At 37.0% G+C, this 6,627-nt stretch overlaps 1 long non-coding RNA gene across 1 annotated transcript in view; it reads left to right on the top strand.

Moving 5' to 3' along the window:
• The window catches only part of LOC128250916 (uncharacterized), a 37,955-nt gene extending 31,846 nt beyond the window's left edge, over positions 1-6,109 (top strand). The window contains exon 3 of the long non-coding RNA XR_016238512.1: positions 6,020-6,109. This is a non-coding gene — a long non-coding RNA (uncharacterized LOC128250916). The remainder of the gene's footprint in view (positions 1-6,019) is intronic.
• The last annotated feature ends 518 nt before the right edge of the window (positions 6,110-6,627 follow it).

The following is a 6,627-nucleotide window of genomic DNA, read 5'->3' as shown; positions in this document are numbered from 1 at the left end:
ACAATACGCAAACGCAAGACATAATCGAAAACAACGACTAAACAAACTCATACAAATTATTGATAAATATGGCAAAAATTTATACTCGTTGAACATTGGCAGTAGTCCTTCTTTATTTACAGTATCTGGCTTAGTCACCATGTAATGCTACAGACATCTGAAGAATAGCATTAATAATAATAATAATAATAATAATGATAATAACGCCAATAGAAAGTTCCAAACACCAAACACCATTTCCCAAAACGTAAATCTGAAAAAGAAATCAACAAATTTAAAGGAGAAAATATTGCATATCACTGTACTTTAAGAATACCAGCTATACTTTGGGTCTTATACTGCTGTCATTCTGTGGTGTGACAATCGTTACAACGGTGTTAGGGCAGAACTTTGATAAGATACTGAGAGGAACAGAAGCAGTGGCTAACGAGTTCCGTGAAGGGAAACCGTCTTAATCCTCAAATTTATATACCTTTAATACGCCTTCTTACAATCTACAAAGATTTAATAACAATGATAATGCAAAAGCGAACTAATATTTAGAAGAAATCAACCTGCTTCCAGAAGAGCAGAAGAGATGCTGTAAAGGTGCATGCGACTGTCAGGGTCAATTATAGGACAAAACTTAAAGTAAGGACTGCCAAAAGAAAAGAAAGGTCTGAGGTTGGCATGGATGCAAGGCTTTTGATTATATTTTGTAAATATGGGTCGTGGAAACACTAGTCAAGATTCCGCCTCTCCTTGGTCGCACTGCTTTCGAGGGTTGTCCATGACTTTCTGTCGCCATCCAATTCCATTATTACAAATTTGAACTAGGGACTTGAGTCATAGTGAATCTTAGCTAATTACACAACCATGGACGGCTCCTTCCTATAGATGCATTTCTGTTTCTCTCTTCATAGAGCTTGGTGATCCTGACCGTTGATCTAGGATTCTTCTGCTCAGCATGAATGTAAGAAGCACCCTTGGCTCAGTTGAGCTTCTCTGGTACCTCTCCACTCTCTGCCAGGTTGCAGCCCGATGATTTCGCTGTATCCCTGGTAGAGTGGCTCAAAAGGTGCTATGACTTGGCAGAGAGCAACCCGCCAGATTAAAGTAACAAAAATGGTAAAATATGCATGAAAACAGCATGGGTAATTGAAAAAACATTTTGTCGTTACCAACAAAAAAAGGGAATCGTAAAAACTAAAGCCACTTCCATTAGTAAAGAAAAATTCCAATGGTTATACTTCTCAAATGCTTTTGTGTCTCGCGTTCCGCCTTTTTACCCCGCATTATGAACAGAAATAGGTGGGGAGGTAAATGTAACAGGAAGGTAATCATCTTTTGCGTATGAATGATCTGACGGTGTATGCTGCGGATGATAAACATCCAGAAACATTACGGCAAAGAACATAGAGTTTTATAGAATAAATATGCATGAGATTCGACTCAGAAAAATGCCTCAGAGCGACCTTGAATTAAGAACATTGACAAAATCATAGATAAGGAAAGAAACTGAGATAAAGCATATATAGACATAGAAATACTTAAGAATCAATGAACTAGACAGCGTACAGCGCACACAAATGAATGAAAAGATTAAGAAGAAATATTATAGAAGAGTCAGATTAATATTTAGAAATAAACCTAAATGCAAAAGAATTAAGATGATATGCAGTAATATTCTAGCTACTCAAGAATATGTTCCAGTTATATTTATAGTTGGTAGCTAAGCAAACTAGACAAGGAAACATAAAAATTTAGAATACACGATCTAGAATTTGTCATTAGAAATTTGGCAGTTGGGCTTTTGTTCTACTAGAGGAATACTACAAAATTATCCGTTTTAGGAATAGAAAAAAATACGGAAGGGGGCATTACCTTTTATATATATATATATATATATATATATATATATATATATATTTATATATATATATATATATAAAACTGCGTAGCACCTTGGGCAAGTGTCTTCTACTATACCCTCGGGCCGACCAAAGCCTTGTGAGTGGATTTGGTAGACGGAAAGTGAAAAGCCCGTCGTATATATATATATATATATACATATATATATAAACACAATTAAGGGATCAGCAAACATTTGCTTCACCACATACCGAAATTCAGAAATAGCAGGGCTTCGTAAAAATTATTAATTGTTGATTTATTAATAAATTGATAAACCTTTACCCTTTTAATTGTAATAATATATATATATATGCGTGTGTGTGTGTGTGTGTATATGTTTGTGTTTCTGTGTTTGTCCCCCCCCCCCCCAACATCGCTTGGCAACCGATGCTGGTCTGTTTACGTCCGCTAAGTTACGGTTCGGCAAAAGACCGATAGAATAAGTACTAGGTTTACAAAGAATAGGTCCTGGGGTCGATTTCAGTTAAATGACTGAAACAAGTAAAAGAGTATAATCAGAACACGTCAAAAGCTGTCTGTTTGAAAGGAATCCACATCTCTTGTAAACATGACAAAGGATATATGGGTTCGAATACGTCTTTCGGCCTCCAACATTTTCCATCGAAAAATGGTTTTCAACCCCCGATATTTACCGGCTGTTATGGATAGCTTTGTGTGTGTGTCTCTAGATATACTTTTGCAAAAAATTATTATTTCAGATTCTCTCGAACGTTTATGGAATTCTTATGCCGTGAACAAAGTGTGTGTGTGTGTGTGTGTGTAGTTAGATACGTACATAGATACAGATACATACATATATATACGTACAAGCATACATACACACACACACACGCAGTCTCACTCTCTCTCTCTCACACATACATATAAGTGTTCATATGTGTATGTATACGTGGGTGTACGAGTGCATTTGTGTCCTAATCTGTTGGTTATTACCCAGCATGATACATGTGCCGGTGCATATTTATGGTGTGCAGAGGACTGAGTAAGCATCTTCCCTTATGGATCTTTCCTCTTGCATCTGGCATGATTTCGTTGCTATAGCGAATCAAAAGAACTGCTGTAACGCCTCCCCTGTGTAAACATGAAGAGCTTTTCTTGTCAAATCGATAGATTTAAATGGCATGTAATATGGAGAAGAAGATTAATCAGTGGATTATGAATAAAATCCATTGGATTATAGCATATTAATTTTCAGATAATACGATGCAAGAATTTGATTGCATTTTCTGGTTGCGAATTTTCGGCTTTTCATTCATTCCTATTCAACAAATATTATTCACACAGACTCACAAAGACAGAATTACAGCGTGCGCGTGCGCACGTGTGTGTGTGTGTGTGTGTGTGTGTGTGTGTGTTGAGGCCGAGATGGTGAAGTGAGATAAAATCTAAGACAGACGAAATAGAAACTGATTCCTCTCGTGGGAGTCGAACCATGTGTCCGTCGACCGTTGGGTGGCTACACTATAGATTACACCAACGAGATTCCGAATGAAATAATCTTCCTAAATTAACACTTGTAAGAGGTTTTACAGGATAAACTAACAATAGGATCTCAACTCATATCACATAGAGGATCGTGAGATATCTCTCAGCCACTCAGTCACCAGCAGATAGCCTACCTGATTATTAGCAATCACAATCCAGTGTCCCACATAAATTTGAATATTTTATGATGTAAAACAAATCCCAGAATATCATTAGTAACTTGTTGTAACATTCGTTTCAAATTTTGGTGCAGTGCTCAGCTGGTACTTATTTTCACTGACCCCGAAAGGATGAAAGGCAAAGTCTACCTCGGCGGCATTTGAACTCGGAACTTAAAACGAGACGAAATGACTCTAAGCATTTTGCCCGGCGCGGTAACGCTTCTACCAGCTGGCCACCTTACAATCATTTCTAATATTGATTTCAAATTTTGGCACAAGGCCAGCAATTTCGAAGAAGTGGATAAGTCAATTATGTTCCTATGTATAGAGACTTTTGAATCATCCTCTGTGTGTGTCTGTGTAGTGAAGACGCGTAATTTAGAGTTCAAGGTATTCGACTCATGATTGTAAAGTTCTGAGTTCGATTCGCAGCGGCGCGTTGTGTCCGCGAGCAAGACGCTTTATTTAACATTGATCTAGTCCACTCGGGTGGTAAAAATTAGTTGAACCTGTATTTTAAAGGACCGGCCCTGTCACATTCTGTGTCACACTGACTCTCCCTGTGGATTGCGCAGCCGCTCGCATGTTGATCACACGAGCACGCTCTTCTATTGATAGGATCAACTGTAACCCACGTCGTCGTAACCAGCTGACTGCCAATTTTTATATATATATATATATATAGGCGCAGGAGTGGCTGTGTGATAAGTGGCTTGCTTACCAACCACATGGTTCCGAGTTCAGAATAAGTACTAGGCTTACAAAGAATAAGTCCTGGGGTTGATTTTCTCAACTAAAGGTGGTGCTCCAGCATGGCTGCAGTCAAATGACTGAAACAAAAAAAGAAGAGAGTAATATAAATATATATGTGTGTGTGTGTGTGTGTGTGTGTGTGTGTTTTATTTTTTATTTTATTTCTATACACATACACATCAGTTTTCGCATTAAAATTTCTAGTGGCAGTTATAATTAATCTTTTATATTTTCATTTCAGTTTTCTTTTATTTTTCTTATCCCAAACAATTGTTATTTCGCTATAAAGAAATATTATTCCAATATAAGTAATTTAAGAATTTCACGAGACAATAGTTACCTCCTTTTGGAATTATGACCTTATCTCTTTAGGGCCATGAATATTTCTTCATTGTTACTAAACAAATAGATTATAACTATTAAAAGACAAAGGTATTAAGACCAGCGAACTCGCTCTCGTCGTCACCACCATTAATTATCACGACCACCGCCTTAGAGGATAAAAATGGAAAAGAAACAGGAAAAAATATTAACACGAAATTTTCATTTGCTGATCTATACATGATTACAAAGAATGAGTGGGTTGATGTGTTTACAATATCTGTTGAATTTTATATATATACGCATATAGATACATTCATATCTATCGATATACGGTATATAAATAAATTAATATACATATGTATATATGTGTGTGTGTGTGTGTGTGTGTGTGTGTGTGTGTGTACACGCGCACATATATATGTATGTATATATACATATATATGTATGTATGTATATATATGTGTGTGTGTGTATTTGTATTACGTATATACATGTTTATATCGTAAATGTGAATGTGTGCATGCATGTGTGTGTATATCAATAGATACATTGTTAGATAGACATAGATAGATAGGTAGATAGAAAGACACAGATAGATAGATAGATAGTAAGAGATAGATAGATAGACACATAGATAGATGGATAGATAGATACATACATAGATAGATAGATAGATAGATAGACAGGCAGATGGATACATAGATAGTTTGTAGTTTTTTTCCTACAAAATAATAGAAACAATGAATGAATACAATAAATAAACAGATCACCCGATAACTTCCTAGATCGTAATATGAACATAATATAAATATAAATATTGAAATAAAGGAATAATGACCTGAAATGATTTATTTCATGAAGCGAATAGAACCATAAATCAAATGGATTACATTTGATAATGATGATGATGAGAACGACAATACCGGCGATGACAGCTACGACGATTTGAAGACAATGATGATGGTGATGACGATAATAATGATGATGTGAAGGAGGAGGAGTAAGGAAGGGGAAGTAAGGAGGAGGTGAAGGTGGAGGATGGCGATGATGATCGTGATGAAGATGACGATGAAGATGATAACGATGATGATGATGACGACGTGGCGAAAGAGTAGGAGGGAGAAAGTTATATCTTCTTCACTGACCACAAGGATTCAAAACGAAAGAATGTCTTGCACGAAAAGTTACGATCCTAAACATGTTTTAGCTGTTTTTCCATAGCCCCTGTTCGAAGAAATAGTAAAAACATCTGGTAACACAAACAAAAATGAAAATCCCACTAAATAAAATTCCTCGACAGAGAAAATAGCTTTAGTCAATAACGAAACTCCTACAATACCTGGCTCACGCGGCCCACCTAAATTAATTCTTTCTCATTTCAGTCGTCTTCTGGCTTACAGGGCCATGCGCAGATTAGACCTGTTCACACGTATCACGTTTGCTGCTCTCATTTTGCAACAAATTGGTAAGAATACACTGACGCTCTTTCAAACTTTCTTTGGAATAATCAAAATTAAGATCTGTTTGAAGAGAGAAGTATGCCTTCCATCCTTTTAGTTTCATCTACCACACAACCTTTTTCTCCATTATCTACTCTTCCTTGCCAAATAAAGATGGTGGGGGCATTCTCGGTCGATTGCCGGATTTGTCCTACATGCGAAAACAGTTTCACCACTCAGTGCGCATCTCAAACAGGTCCATTTGACAGAACTTCTGTGATAGTAGAATTTTACCCAATTCGGTAATGGACTTTTCAACGGTGGGCACTGCCAAGCTAGATTTGGACCGAATCGTATCATCCAGAACAAACCAGCTAGTTGATTCTCGTCTACGTTAGGAGTTATCTCGAGAAAGTCTTCTTCACCAACACACATCCTCTATAGAACGCCTAAGCGGCAACTCTACTGTCCAGCAGAGGAGCGTGATCACCAAGCCACCCTCCTGATGTCCACTTGATTCAAAACTAAGGCTTAGTCAAAGAATCGAGAAA

Source organism: Octopus bimaculoides, chromosome 26 (assembly GCF_046866305.1).
Source record: "Octopus bimaculoides isolate indiv1 chromosome 26, ASM4686630v1, whole genome shotgun sequence".
NCBI lineage: Eukaryota > Metazoa > Mollusca > Cephalopoda > Octopoda > Octopodidae > Octopus > Octopus bimaculoides.
Note: the sequence above shows the minus strand (reverse complement) of the source record. Positions and strands in the feature narration are given on the sequence as shown.